The 14,908-nt window shown below is 42.1% G+C and overlaps 1 protein-coding gene across 4 annotated transcripts in view; it reads right to left on the bottom strand.

The window, feature by feature from the left end:
- The window catches only part of CROT (carnitine O-octanoyltransferase), a 106,124-nt gene extending 104,731 nt beyond the window's left edge, over positions 1–1,393 (bottom strand). For 3 of the 4 annotated variants that reach the window (XM_068550486.1, XM_068550482.1, XM_068550484.1), the window contains exons 1-2: positions 973–1,386; positions 632–721 (exon numbers count right to left, since the gene is read on the bottom strand). The gene's annotated coding sequence lies outside the window, so the exon portion shown is untranslated. Of the gene's footprint in view, positions 1–631; positions 722–972 lie in introns of all 4 variants that reach the window. The other variant, XM_068550483.1, reaches the window with a different exon arrangement.
- Positions 1,394–14,908: the final 13,515 nt, after the last annotated feature.

Genomic DNA, 14,908 nt, shown 5'->3' with positions numbered 1-14,908 from the left:
GAGAGAGGCCCCAGCTGACAGCCAGTAAGGAAACTGGAACCTCGCTCCTACAACTGCATGGAAATTAATTCTGCCAACAACTTCAATGAGCCTGGAGATGGATTCTCCCTCAGAAACCCCAGACCAACATAACTTTTATTTCAGCTTTGTGAGATCCGAAGCAGCGTACCCAGCCAAACCTACAGAGACCTCCCATCTACAGAGCTGCTAGTTAATAAGTTTGTGTTTTTTTAACTGTTAGGTTTGTGATAAATTGTTATGGTAGCAATAGGAAACTAACACACATATATAGAAAAAATAAGCTATTCTCTGTATACATCCCTGCCACTAACTAGACTCTAGGAATCTGAGACCACGACTACCAGTACCATACTCACTACAGTCTTAACTCATCAAAAGGTACACAGTAAAAACAGGAATTATCAGATTCTTTCATGGAGGATTGTCTTGAACTCTCAATCACAAAGATTAAAAAATACAATTCTAAACTAACCTACAAATGCATTAAGAAAATGATGACGCTGGATTTAATTACAGTGGACCTCCTGGGAGCAATAAGATGTAAACTCAAAGTAGAAAACATAATCAGGTAAACAAGAAACAGAAACAAGTAAAATAGATTATCACATACCGGTACACCAAGATCAATTGTTTACGACTTCCAAGAGCGTGTTGCAACAAATCTATTTTGGAATCACAGAGATTTGAACTGGGCTGGTGACTGTGGGCAGGAAGAAAAACAAGTTTAACAATTGCAGGGGTAAAAAATTAACAGAAACTAGTAAAAGAAGGTGGAAGACAAACAACTTAGGGGTTGGAGGCCCCAAGCCTCAAACTTTTGGCAATCACAGCAAACACACGCAAACAGTCCAGCTGCCAGAAAGCTGGATAAAAATTACTACACTATTAACTAGGTTAACTACTAGGACAACTACACTCCCTTCCAAGAGACAGTCCCCAGAAACGATGTACCTCCCGGTGCCCGGGTATCTGGTGCCAGCGCTTTGTCGCAGGGCTGCAAGTTCAAAGCTTGGCTCTAGAGACAGGAGGGGTAGAGGGCGACGAGGTCGGAGACTCCTCCCACCAACGCAAAGGCAGCTCCGCATACTCCAGAAGCCACCAGGTGAGAGAAATTCAACCAAGCACCACGACGGACCAGCCTAGCGGCCCAGCCTCAAGGATACCTCTCAGACCCCGGCAAGCGAGATGCCTGATGCCACCCCCGCCAGTCCTGACACCTCTGACGCTCTCCACTATTTAACGCTGTTCTAACGCCTTAACTTTTCCCCACCCTTCGAGGGTTAGCCGGGGAGGGAGGGAAGAAGAAGAGAAGGAGTGAGCTCTACTCCGCGGGCCGACCACTCCCGACCCACAGCGGTTGATAAACGCCGCCGCAGCGCTCAGCTGCGCAGGCCCGCTTCCCTGAGGCCGCCCCGGAGCGGCAATTGGACGGAGACCCGCTAGGGTCCCGCCCCCCGGGCACCGGGGAACGGGGATTGGCTGGGAAGCCGCGACAGTTCCTCCCCCCCACCCCCCGCGTGCTTGAAGGCGGGGGTGGCGGGCCGGGCCTGCGCTCTGGTGCGACCTAGCTCCGCCTCCCGTCCTCTGTCGGGGTTAGGGGTCAAGGCTGCGGGCCTCGGAAAGGCTCGGCGGGGCGGATGAGAGAAATGGTCCAAACCCAGCCCGGCAGCAGTCAACTGCTTGCTGCCGGTGGAGCTCAGCGCATTGCCAGGGACACGGAGAGCGCTAAGGGCCGTGCTCCGCTCACGCAGTTACCTAACCCTCTGGAACGGATGTAGGAACAGATGGCCCATTTTCACCCAACTGCCCTGTTCCTCTTCTAGCCCCACCTATGGCTTACCAGCCGCTCTTACCCCGTTCCCAGTGTGACGCTTTTTGTAACCCCCAAGTAAGAATATATACCAGCGCCTTAAACAGGAATCCTATTTTTCACTCCGTGTCCTAGGAAGAGAACAGTAACCACATAAATCCCTACTTGACCTCTCTTTTCCTTCATCCACCGAGGCTGAAATTTGCCCAGCGTAGAGAGGCTGCAGCGCTCTGCTCCGTCGGGGCGTCCCTACCTTTCCACAGGTCTTCATGCTGCGCAAGGTCCTCGAAGCCCCCAGGACTCACACTGCAAGCTTGAGGTTGACCTGATGTCTTTTACTATCGCACCAAGAAATGAAGTTTTTAACCAGAGGGAACTAGGCAAGTTCTAGAGGAAGATCATAATATAGTTAACTTAGTTTCACAGGCAAATCCTTTTTACATTTACCTCCTGAAATATACTTTTTCATTTTAAATACACTTTCATTTTTGTGGAAGAAAAGACAAATAGTTTACAGTGGCTCTGAACTGGATATCAAATATAAATAACTGGATTCCAAATTAACGTGTCATTACAGGTCCTTTATCTGTCTTTCCTAAGTCCCTTAATAGTAAAATCTGACCAGAAGGGAACTGAGGCTATGTATAACTGAATATTCACTTGGTGTGAATATTCATAAGTTCTCTACAGAAATATTAGTGAGTTTGGTTACAGTGTAACTTCCCCACTTGCTGGAGATGTTACTTAATATGTGGCAGACACACTTCTCTGATAAAAGTTCTGAATTCAGAAACATCAGGCCAAAAAAGTTTTCAGATAAGGGATTGTAAAGTTGTAGTAGTAATTTCTGAAGGTGCGGTAAAGAACTTTTCTCTCATAGTATTTAAGTTCTGTGTTCTGGATAATGTTCAAATTGGCTTACAAGATATTATTCTTAAACAGAATTTTAAAAATAGTCAAAAAACCTTCACTGTATTTTTTTTTTCCTTCCTAGAGAATTTTGGCACCTCTTAAAGTTTATGCATGTTTAATGACTGTGGGTGCTTTAGGGTCACTTAGCTTCACTGCCTCTCTCCTAGACTTAATGTTTATTTAAAGGGAAACAAGATATTTCTGTAAAGATTCCTGGATTCTTAGAAAGAGAAAAACCTGTGGTACTGAGTGAAAAGGAGTGGAACAGAGACTTGGGTATGCAGGGGGAGAAAAGGTGATGTTTAAAAATATACTGATAAGGGCTTCCCCGGTGGCGCAGCGGTTAAGAATCCGCCTGCCAATGCAGGGGACAAGGGTTTGAGCCCTGGTCCGCGAAGATCCCACATGCCGCGGAGCAACTAAGCCCGTGCGCCACAACTACTGAACCTGTGCTCTAGAGCCCGTGAGCCACAGCTACTGAAGCCGCACGCCTAGAGCCCGTGCCCCACAACAAGAGAAGCCACCAAGATGAGAAGCCCGCACACCGCAACGAAGACCCAACTCAGCCAAAAATAAATAAATTTTAAAAAAAAGTACAAGAATTAAGAAAATTGAAAAATCATAAAACAGAAAATATACTGATAAGCAGAGGTACTAATAATCCCCCAAAGCATATATTTTAAAATGATTTTTCTTCAAAATACATAATATGTGTTTTATTGGCAGATTCCAAATTATGTTCTGTTCAGGTTAAATTTGAATTAGTTTTCATCTCTTAGAGTGGGATGGGTGATAGTGGCTAGTGAGGAGGCACATGACATAGATTGTTAACAAGAAGTTGTCCCAAGATTAAAAATTGATTGTTGAGTCAAAATATTTTTCTAGAGAAAAACTTGTATTACCAGTGGTGATAATAAGGTTTTTAAGTAGCCATAAAAGATCTTTCATTTTTACTCCCATGAGATCTTTCATTTTTAATCCTATGTAGCTCTTTCTCAGTCTACCACAAATAGAAAAAGCTCTTTGTAGACAAGTCTATAGACAAAATCTTATAGACAAGTCTGGATTAGTTCCACCATAAAAAGTATAAAAAAACCAGGAATTTACATTTTGATCTGCATAGCTAGTTTACTGCTAAGACTTGTGGCTCTAAGAAGTAATGAGTTGTAGTATAAATAGCTCTAACCTATGAGACAGATCTTTAATCTACCTTGATCCCAATGTATAAAATGAACATATTGAAGAAATAATTCTGTGATATTTTCTTATTTTTATTGAGGGGATGGGGGCAGTAGACAGGTAGTCACTTCACAAAGCAGCTAACAGCAAATTAAAATATACTGGATGCCAAGAACTCCACCACCAACAGCAGATGAGCATACAAAGGGCCTCTTCTTAGTACTAGGCAGTGGTTTGGACTTGCCTTTAGTGATATTTACTGTATATAAAAATTTACCACCAAAATCCTAGGGAAGAGTTAAGATAACTATTATGTCTTTATATCTCAGAAAAATTCTGTATTACTAAACAGAACATGAATTAACAGCTTTGTCAAGATATAATTTACATACCATAAAGTTCCCCCATGTAAAGTGTATAAATCACTGGCTTTTACTATATTCACATGGTTATGCAATCACCATAAGCTAATTTTAGAACTTTTTTTAGAATTATTTTTTTTAATAAATTTATTTATTTTATTTATTTTTGGCTATGTTGGGTCTTCGTTGCTGCTCACAGGCTTTCTCTAGTTGTGACAAGCAGGGGCTACTCTTTGCTGTCGTGCGCGGGCTTCTCATTGCGGTGGCTTCTCTTGTTGAGGAGCAGGGGCTCTAGGTGCACGGGCTTCAGTAGTTGCGGCACACAGGCTCAGTAGTTGTGGCTCCCGGTCTCTAGAGTGCAGGCTCAGTAGTTGTGGTGCATGGGCTTAGTTGCTCCATGGCACGTGGGATCTTCCTGGACCAGGGCTCGAACCCATGTCAGGTGGATTCTTAACCACTGTGCCACCAAGGAAGCCCCCTAATTTCTTCTTACCAAGACGCTAGTCATATTGAATTAGGGCCCACCCTAACAGCCTTATATTAACTTAATTGTCTCTTTAAAAGTTCTGTCCCTAAATACAGTCACATTCTGAGATAATGGGGATTAGGGCTTCAACATATGAATTTTAAGGGATAGAATCAGTTCATAACAACATGTAAATAAAAGATCCACAGGTCCACTAAAGTACTGCTAGTACTTGACTAGTACATGAGTACTGCTTGTACTAGTGAGGAAGAAGAAAGGATTCTATTAAGGTTTCTTTTTAAAAGACCTTAAGTTTGGCAAAGGATTCTTTGAAATGACACCAAAAGTGCAAGCAACAAAGGAAAGAAAAAACCAGATAAATTGGATTTCATCAGAATTAAAAACACTTTTGCATCAAAAGACACTATCAAGAGGGTGAAAATATAACCTACAGAATGTTAGAAAATATTTGCAAATTGTATATCTGATAAGGGTCTAGCATCCAGAATATATAAAGAACTCTTAAAACAGTGAGACAAAATTTTTTAAAAATCTGTCCGATTAAAAAAATGGGCAGAGGGGGACTTCCCTGGTGGCACAGTGGGTAAGACTTCATGCTCCCAATTCAGGGGGCCTGGATTCGATCCCTGGTCAGGGAACTAGATGCCGCATGCATGCCACAACTAAGAGTTCTCATGCCACAACTAAGGAGCCCTAGAGCTGCAACTAAGGAGCCCTTTTGCCACAATGAAGGAGCCTGCCTGCTGCAACTAAGACCTGGTGCAACCAAATAAATAAATAAATATATATTTTTTAAATGGGCAGAGGGCTTACAAAGACATTTGTTCAAAGAAGATATACAAATGGCCAAAAAGAGCATGAAAGGATACTCAACTCATTATCATTTGGGAAATGCATACCAAAACCACAGTGAGAAACCACTTTATACCCACTAGGATGACTATTAAAAAAAAAAAAGCAAAATAACAAGTGTTGGGGAAAATGTGGAGAAATTAGAATCCTTGCGTATTGCTGATGGAATAGAATAGTGCAGCTACATTTTTTTTATTGTAGTATAATTGATTTACAATGTTGTGTTAATTTCTGCTGTACAGCAAAGTGATTCAGTTATACCCATATATACATTCTTTTTTATATATATTCTTTTCCATTATGGTTTATCATAGGATACTGAATACGGTTCTCTGTGCTATACAGTAGAGCCTTGTTGTTTATCCATTTCATATATAATAGCTTACATCTGTTAAACTCAGTCTCCCACTCCATCCCTCCCCCAATCCCTTCCCCTGTGGCAACCACAAGTCTGTTCTCTATGTCCTTGAGTCTGCTTCTGTTTAGTAGATAGGTTCAATCGTGTCATATTTTAGATTCCACGTATAAGTGATATGATATTTGTCTTCCTCTTTCTGACTTACTTCACTTAGTATGATAATCTCTAGTTGCATCCATGTTGCTGCAACTGGCATTATTTCTTTCTTTTTTATGGCCAAGTAGTATAGTGCAACTACTTTGGAAAGCAGTTTGCCAATTCCTTAAAATGTTAAACATCGAGTTACTATATGACCCAGCAATATCACTTCCAAATATATACCCCAAAGAATTGAAAATAGGTACTCCAACAACACTTACATACAAATGTTCATTGCAGCACTATTCACAGTAGCCAAAAGGTGGAATCAAGTCAAAAAGTCTGTCAACAGACAAACGGATAAAGAGACTGGAATAGAAAGGAACAAAGTACTGATAAAACATGGATTAACCTTGAAAACATTACATTAAGTGAAAGAGGGCAAACAAAAAAGTCACATACATGAGATTCCATTTATATGATTCCATAAATATTCCATTCATAGAATAAGCAAATCCATAGGGACAGAAAGTAAATTTGTAGTTACCAGAGGCTGGGGGGTGAGTGGAAAGGTGAAAGACTGCTAGTGGGAGTGGAGTGTCCTTTTGGAGTGATAAAAATGTTCTGGAATTAGATAGTGATAATGGTTGCATAACCTTGTGAATATATATTTTTAAACACTGGATTGTATAATTAAGAGGGTAAGTTTTATGATATGTGAATTATAGCTCAAATTTTGAAATTAAAAAATGGATTATTAAATATAATCATATGCACAATTTGTTTCTTCTCACAAATTCTTATTTTTGAGTGTTAGAAATACAGGATAAAAAGAATGACATTTTAAACTGATTAATTAACAGACTCACGTTTATAAACAATCTGATTCATAGGAGAATATAATTTAGATAGCAATTCCTCTTTTGTAGGAAAGAGAACATTTTTAGGATAATAAAAGGAGGTTCAAAAAAAAGGAGAGACGCAGCCTACATCTCTTAAAGAAAAAAAATAAGGTAACTGTACAGAGTTTGAATATGAAAGGAACACTTGAGACCAGAGATAGCTATTTTTTTTTAAAATTAATTTATTTATTTTTGGGTGTGTTGGGTCTTCGTTTCTGTGCGAGGGCTTTCTCTAGTTGCGGTGAGCGGGGGCCACTCTTCATCGCGGTGCACGGGCCTCTCACTGTCGCGGCCTCTCTTGTTGCGGAGCACAGGCTCCAGACGCGCAGGCTCAGTAGTTGTGGCTCACGGGCTTAGTTGCTCCGCGGCATGTGGGATCTTCCCAGACCAGGGCTCGAACCCGTGTCCCCTGCATTGGCAGGCAGATTCTCAACCACTGCGCCACCAGGGAAGCCCGAGATAGCTATTTAATTAATAGGAATTTCTAAAACTTCAAGGGATGTTTCCAAAGCTAGTCAAGCTTTCAGTTACAAGATGAACTCATTCTGGGGATCTCACAACATGGTGACTATAGTTAATAATATTGAAATACTTGAAATTTGCTAAGAAAGCAGATCTTAAGTGTTCTCACTGCCAAAAAAAAAGAAATGAAAAGAAAGTAACTATGTGAGGTGATGGACGTATTAATTAACTTGATTGTGGTAATCATTCACAATGTATACATACACTAAATCATCAAGTTGTATACTCTAAATATATACACTTTTTATTGGTCAATTATACCTCCATAAAGCTGGAAAAAAATGAAATAAAACCAGTCATTCATGAACAGTTTTGCTGAACCTTCAGGATCCGTGTTGGAACAAATTTTCATTTTGAGAGGAGCTTAAAAATAAAGGCAGTCAGGTCATTTTTCTAAAGGTGCTTCTGAAAGAATAAAGAAATCCTGTTTCCATGGAAAAAGAGAATTAAGCCTAAACAGAAGATGGCGAAGTAAAAGGACATGAGCTCACTCCCTCTTGTGAGAGCACAAGAATCACAACAAACTGCTGAACAATGATCGACAGGAAGACACTGGAACTCACCAGAAAACATCCAAAGACAAAGGAGAAGCTGCAATGAGACGGTAGGAGGGGCCAGTCACAATAAAATCAAATCCCATAAGCGCTGGATGGGTGACTCACAAACTGGAGAGCAATTATACCACAGAAGTCCACCCACTGGAGTGAAGGTTCTGAACCCCACATCAGGCTTCCCAACCTGGGGGTCTGGCAATGGGAGAAGGAATTCCCAGAGAATCAGACTTTGAAGGCGAGCCGGATTTGATTGCAGGACTTAGGACTGCGGGAAACAGAGAATCCACTCTTGAAGGGCACACACAAAGTAGTGTGTGCATCGGGACCCAGGGGGAAGGAGCAGTGACCCCATGGGAGACTGAACCAGACCTACCTGCTAGTGTTGGAGGGTCTCCTGCAGAGGCGGGGTGGGTGGCTGTGTCTCACCGTGAGGATAAGGACACTGGCAGCAGAAGTTCTGGGAAGTATTCCTTGGCGTGAGCCCTCCTGGAGTCCACCATTAGCCCCACCAAAGAGCCGGGTAGGCTCCAGTGTTGGGTTGCCTCAGGACAAACAACCAACAGGGAGGGAACTCAGCCCCAACCATCAGCAGACAAGCGGATCAAAGTTAGTTTTACCGAGCTCTGCCCACCAGAGCAACACCCACCGCTACCCACCACCAGTCCCTCCCATCAGGAAGCTTGCACAAGCCTCTTAGATAGCTTCACCTGCCAGAGGGCAGACAACAGAAGCAAGAACTACAATCCTGCAGCCTGTGGAATGAAAACCACATTCACCTAAAGATAGATAAAATGAAAAGGCAGGGGACCATATACCAGATGAAGGAACAAGATAAAACTCCAGAAAAACAACTAAATGAAGACAGGAGATAGGCAAACTTCCAGAAAAATAATTCAGAAAAATAATAGTGAAGATGATCCAGGACCTTGGAAAAAGAATGGAGGCAAAGATCGAGAAGATGCAACAAATGTTTAACAAAGACCTAGAAGAAATAAAGAACAAAAACATAGAAGAATTAAAGAACAAACAAACAGAGATGAACAATACAATGACTGAAATGAAAAATACACTAGAAGGAATCAATAGCAGAATAATTGAGGCAGAAGAACGGATAAGTGACCTGGAAGACAGAAAGATAGAATTCACTACCTTGGAACAGAATTTAAAAAAAAAAATGAGAAGAAATGAAGACAGCCTAAGAGACCTCTGGGACAACATTAAATGCACCAACATTTGCATTATAGGGGTCCCAGAAGGAGAATAGAGAGAGAAAGGAGCCAAGAAAATATTTGAAGAGATTATAATCGAAAACTTCCCCAACATGGGAAGGGAAATAGCCACCCAAGTCCAGGAAGCACAGAGAGTCCCAGGCACGATAAATCTAAGGAGAAACACGCCAAGACACATAGCAATCAAATTGACAAAAATTAAAGACAAAGCAAAATTATTAAAAGCAACAAGGAAAAAGTGGCAAATAACATACAAGGGAACTCCCATAAGGTTAATAGCTGATTTCTCAGCAGAAACTCTACAAGCCAGAAGGCAGTCGCATGACATATTTAAAGTGATGAAAGGGAAGATTTCAACCAAGATTACTCTATCCAGCAAGGATCTCATTCAGATTTGACAGAGAAATCAAAAGCTTTACAGACAAGCAAAAGCTAAGAGAATTCACCACCACCAAACTAGCTCTACAACAAATGCTAAAGGAACTTCTCTAAGTAGGAAACACAAAGAGAAGAAAAAGACCTACAAAAACAAACCCAGCATAAATGTGGAAAAATAGAAATCTCTTATTATGCTCCCTGCCTTGTGTGGATCCTGGGCTTGGGGCACTGTCCCCTGCATCCTTAGAAACCACTAAGAATTCAAACTCATGCTCAGCTGGGTTAAGTTAAAATCCTCAAGGTGAAAACCAGTTTTAGTTCTTTGCATACTTCTCTTACTTTTAGTTTTACTTAGCTTTTTGACTCTGAGAAGTCCTTTCTTGCTTGCTAACTCTTCAATGCATTTTGACTTTTTTCCCTTATTTAATTCAGCATAAAAAAAAAAACTAGTGGAGTGTTTCTTAAAGATAGCTTGGGACTTCCCTGGTGGCGCAGTGGTTAAGAATCCGCCTGCCAATGCAGGGGACACGGGTTTGAGCCCTGGTCCAGGAAGATCTCACATGCCACAGAGCAACTAAGCCCCATGCGCCACAACTACTGAGCCTGTGCTCTGGAGCCCGCGAGCCACAACTGCTGAGCCCAAGTGCCACAACTACCGAAGCCCACACACTTAGAGCCTGTGCTGCGCAACAAGAGAAGCCACCGCAATGAGAAGCCCACGCATCGCAACAAAGAGTAGCCCCCGCTTGCTGAAACTAGAGAAAGCCCGCGCGCAGCAACGAAGACACAACGCAGCCAAAAATAAAATAAATAAATAAATAAATAACTTTTTTGAAAAATAAAAAAATATAAAAGCTCATCCATAATACTGCTGGGAATTGATTTTCATGTTCTTTTTAAAAGATTACAAGAAATCATATCTGAGATTTGCTTTAAAATAATTCCATCCAAAAAATAATAATACAAGGTTGGCAAAATGTTGAAGCTGGGTGTTAAGTACAAAGGGGTTCATTATACTACTCTTTCTACTTTTGTGTTTGAAATTTTCTTTACCTTTTTTTCTTAGTTTTTTTTGAAGTATAGTTGACTTAAAACATTGTGTTAAGTTTCAGGTATAGAGCATAGTGATTTGTGGTTTGTTTGTTGCAGATTATATTCCATTATAGGTCATTGCAAGATATTGGGTATAGTTCTCTGTGCTATACAGGAGATCCTTGTTGCTTCTCCGTTTTATGTATAGCAGTTTGTATCTGTTAATCCCATACTCCTAAAATTATCCCTCTCCTCCTCCCTCTCCCCTTTGGTAACTACAAGTTTGTTTTCTATGTCTGTGAGTCTGTTTCCATTTTGTATACAGATTCATTTGTATTTGAAAATTTCTTTAATAAAAAATTTTTAATGAGACATAGAGAAAAAAGGAGAAATCAGATGTTTGATCACAAAACGTCTCCCTCCCTTTTCCTTTTCCCTCACGGTTGTCTAACCCTCACCACTTTTTAACCTCCAGCCACAATGTTGAACCCCTTCAATCCTTGTATGGGAGCGAGTGGGCTTCATGCCCAGATACCAATGCCGAGGGAACGGTCTTTGCAGGGAGAAGAGGCTTTATTGCAGGGCGGCCGAGTCAGGAGACAGGAGGCAAACCTCAGATCTCTCTCCCCATCTGGGAACCCCTCACCCGTTACAGAGTTAGGCGAGGGGGTTGGTATGAGGAAGTGCTGGCGGGCAGGTTTTGATTGGCAGGCTTTGGAATGGCAGGCCATTTATGGTCAGGTGCGGGAACGGGGCTTCAGCACCGGATCTTCCTGGACAGCGGACCGTTCGTTTCTGAAAGGGTTCCAGTGCTCCGGTTCAGGTCATGTCTGGTCCTTTGGTTCCGTGAGGGGAGAAACTTTGGTTCCAGGTCTTGTTTGAGGTCAAAATTGTCACCTCCGTGCATACTTTGGCTGCATGACTTACAGTTTTGTTCTGTTGTCTCTAAAGAACAACTCAGAATAGGGCTAGTTCTGTGGTTACACTCTCAGTACATATAAAAATAGAAATACATGAAAATAATAATTATAGTTTTACCAATAGCTATTATTTATTATCTTTGCTCTGGGTAAATATTCTCACAAGGGACCTAGTCAGACGGTTTCGTTAACATCTCCATTTACAGATGAGGAAACAGAAGCGTAACTAGATTAAAAGTAACTTCTTGATCATCATCCCTTTCATCAGTGGTGGAGCCACTAACTAAAAACCTATGACTAAAAAGCATTCTGTGTCTGTCTGACTGCAAAACTCCTGCCCGAACCACTGCCGGAGATCACCTCCCACTGCACCAGACTTTACTGAAAAGAAAGAAAAAGACAAAGGCGTGACCTCCTTCTCCTTTTGGAAATCTTCCTCAGCTCAGAGGAGGAAGTGTTTCTCCTCCTTTCCCCTCCCCTGTTTTGTGATTCCACTGTCTGCCCTTCACTGGATCCTTTCCTCACCTCCTCCACCTTCAGGGTCTGTGTCACCAACTTCCTGTGGGGAATTTTCGATCAGCCATTCCTCACAACCAGCTCTGGTAGCCATAACTTCTTCATGTTCACTGCCAGGACCCAAAGTTAGGCATGAGGCCTTGAATACTATAATAGCCTCCTAACTGACTTCCCTCCTCCGATCTCTTATTTCTCCAGCCTACTCTGTATTTCCCCCAGGTTAGTTGCCCTAAAACACTGCTCTGTGTTGACTCTGTTCAAAAACCTTCAAGTCCGACTTCCCTGGTGGCGCAGTGGTTAAGAATCCGCCTGCCAATGCAGGGGACACGGGTTCGAGCCCTGGTCCGGGAAGATCCCACATGCCGCAGAGCAACTAAGCCCGTGCACCACAACTACTGAGCCTGCGTGCCACAACTACTGAAGTCTGTGAGCCTAGATCCCATGCTCCGCAACAAGAGAAGCCACCACAATGAGAAGCCCACACACCACAACGAAGAGTAGCCCCCACTCGCCGCAACTAGAGAAAGCTCATGCACAGCAACGAAGACCCAATGCAGCCAAAATAAAAAATAAATAAATAAAAATTAAAAAAAAAAAAAACCTTCAAGTCAACCCAGGACTCATAGCTGAAATGACAAACCCGTGTCACAGAAGAGCCCTTCCATGCCCTGCTGCTCCCTCTCACTCTCACCCGACCACATGCACTAACAGACCCACGCACGCTCCTTTCTCAACCCGGTGCTCCTGGAAATCCTGAAGCACTCTTCCTGCAAGTGGCCCACAGCCCCGAGGGTGAACTCCTGCGCGTGGTCACGGCCCTCCCCCATAACACGTTCATTCTTCCAGTGAAATCTCAGTGAGTACTTGCACGAACCCTCTGTTCCAGCCAAACTGCTCATTCTCCTTCCGTGGATACATCTGGCGCTTTTTCACCTTGGCTTTTGCTCTTTGCTCATGCTGTTTCCCTAATTTTGCTTCCCACACCCTCTTCTCTACTGGCCAGGTCAGCTCAGATTCTAACTTCACACAAATCCCCCTCAATCGCCTCACCTGGACATGCCCTTTCCCCCCTTTAAGCCTTTCTCCCTTGCCTGGCCCTTCTCTCACTGCCTGACAATGACCAAGTAGGAGTCTTACTGTGTCTCTCTCATCCCATCCCTTTACCTCTTACACCCTATCGCTCGCAGGAGGTTGTTAGAAACACAATTGCATTGTTCTTAATTTCCCAGGTAAAGAAGCTAAAGTGCAGAGAGGTTAAGGGACTTGCCCAAGTTGACAAAGTAAGTTCGAGCTGCCTGGGTATTGCATGTCAATTTCTGGATGCCCTTCAGCATCATTCTCTCTACACTATGTTACTTCCTTCACCAACTAAAGGCTAATTTCCTGCAGGAAGAGCATGTTTTTTGTACGTTGTACACATACCCATTCCTGCCCTCGCTCATGCACACACACACACACTCACGCTCACACACACCTTTTCCATGCCTAGCACACAGTAGTTGCTTTATACACATTTTTCGATGATGAAAAGGCCATCCCATTTGGAACTATAGTCTTTGCATAGTCTCACATATGAAAGCAATTCTCTTTTCTTTGAGAAGGGGAACATTTGGACAAATAACCCCCAGAGAGAAGCAGTAATAAAAAAGAAATGTATTTAAATGCTCTTATGTAATCATCCAATTCTCAGACACACAAAGGAAGGATACCGCCTCCCTTTGCCCAAGGCCATGTTAAGATAGTTCGGAGTAGATCAATCTGATGTTTTCCCTTTTCTGACTGCTAGAGAATTCTGCTCAAAAATCCATTGCAGAAATCAGATGTGGTGACTGTGATACTTAATTCAACTAAGATGTATTGGGACCAGTTTTGTGCAGGACTTGTGCTCAGCTAGAGTGGAAGATTCAAAAGTGAGACTTTCACAGATTAATGGGGACATAGTCACATGTAAAAGTAACTCAACATCAAGACACACTCTCAACGTGCTCTGCTGGAGAATCAATATAAATGACGAATAAGCACTTGAAAAATTATTCTACATCACTAGTGATCAAAGAGAAGCAAATTTATACAATAATGGATATCATTATTTCCCAATCAAATTCCCAGGGCTTTTTGTTTTAAATCATAACACCTAGTATTGACTAGAGTTTCTGGGAAATGGGCTCTCAAACACTGGTGGTAGGAGATCCTGTCAGGTAGATAATATAGCAAAATTCTTAATAAACCTTAAAAATGTACATATTTCACCTAGCAATTCTATTTCCCTAAGTAGACTTAATAAAGTCTGTTTCCAAAGATTTCCCTACAGAAGTATTCATTGAATCAATATTTTTACTTGTAATTGTGAAAAACTGGACACAATTTAAATAATGTTAAGCGCTAACATTGAACTGAGTATTTACTATGTCGTAGACACTCGTCTTAGCACTTTACATAGGTTGATTCATTCAGCCCTCCCAGACAACTCTGAGGGGAAGGTACTATTATTATTATCATACCCATTTTACAGATGAAGGACTGAGGCACAGAGAGGTTAAGTCACCTGGTCACACACCCAGTAAATGGAAGAGCCAGGATTGAGCTCCAGCAGTTTAACTCTAGAGCTCATGCTCTTAACCAGCCCACTCCACCACTGCGCCAATCTAAACAGACAGTAATAGGAAAATGGTTAAAAACAGTAATGCTCAATGTGTGTGTGTGTGTGTGTGAGAGAGAGAGAGAGAGAGAGAGAGG

This window comes from Eschrichtius robustus, chromosome 8 (genome assembly GCF_028021215.1).
Source record: "Eschrichtius robustus isolate mEscRob2 chromosome 8, mEscRob2.pri, whole genome shotgun sequence".
Classification (NCBI taxonomy): domain Eukaryota; kingdom Metazoa; phylum Chordata; class Mammalia; order Artiodactyla; family Eschrichtiidae; genus Eschrichtius; species Eschrichtius robustus.
The sequence above is the reverse complement of the archived record's forward strand: the minus strand, read 5'-3'. Positions and strand labels throughout refer to the sequence as shown.